We start from the raw sequence: 936 nt of genomic DNA, 5'->3' as shown, positions 1-936 counted from the left end.
AAGGCCCTGAGGCAGGAGCATGCCTGGCCCAATGGAGGAACAGCCAGGGGTGAGTGGAGTGAGCAAGGAGATGAGGTCAGAGACGCGGAATGGGGGATGGATCATGCAGCTCCTCGTAAGCTACCAAAGGACTTTGGGATTTTCTCTGTGAGGGATGAGAGCCGTGGACAATGGGCAGGACCCCTCAGCAGTCCCGGGGAAGTCTCCACCCTCACCCTGCTCCCCAAAGTCACACTTCTCCCACTTACCAGGTATGCCCTGGCAGCCATCGTGAGTCAGACAGACTCCGGACAACGGACAGAGCTGTGCCCACAGCAAACACTGGGAAAGACTGAACGGACCAACCAGACCACGGGTGTCTCCAGGGGGAAACCAGGCTGTGTGCCGGCACCTTCAAGGGGAGCTGCAGCTTTCCTTCTCTGAGCTGCTTTCCAGTTCTGTACATCATAGAACACTCATAATAATGTCAGTCATTCTTGTTCATAAAATCCCAAATGCCTTGTGCCAAACGGCTTGCCGTTGTCTGATTCTGCATGTTTGTAAACTCACGTCAGCATCCCAGCTGCCTGCGTGTGAGCGCTTCTTTGAGTTCGCTTTTGAACTTGTAGGAACATCTTGCTGGTTCCCTCATTAACTGAGGAGTTAAATAAACTCTCTGACATGTAGTCATTTTATATTGTATAAGAGTCATGATTATCCCTGCTTTAAAATTTTTCCATTTAACTGGACCAGTTGAGACTAGAGGACTCCCTGAGACTATTGCCGTGAGATCCTCTTTAAACTTTGAACCTAAACTACCCCAAGGTCATCTTTTAGCGAAATAACAGAACGGCTGACAAAATAAAGAATATCACCCATAAGTACCGTACTCCTTTAAAATATCATCTATATGAGACTCAATGGTCAGCAATGACTTTAAAGCAAAGATGAGAAGGT

The sequence above is a fragment of the Trichechus manatus genome, unplaced genomic scaffold, assembly GCF_000243295.1.
Source record: "Trichechus manatus latirostris isolate Lorelei unplaced genomic scaffold, TriManLat1.0 scaffold00008, whole genome shotgun sequence".
NCBI lineage: Eukaryota > Metazoa > Chordata > Mammalia > Sirenia > Trichechidae > Trichechus > Trichechus manatus.
This window is presented reverse-complemented; position numbering follows the sequence as displayed.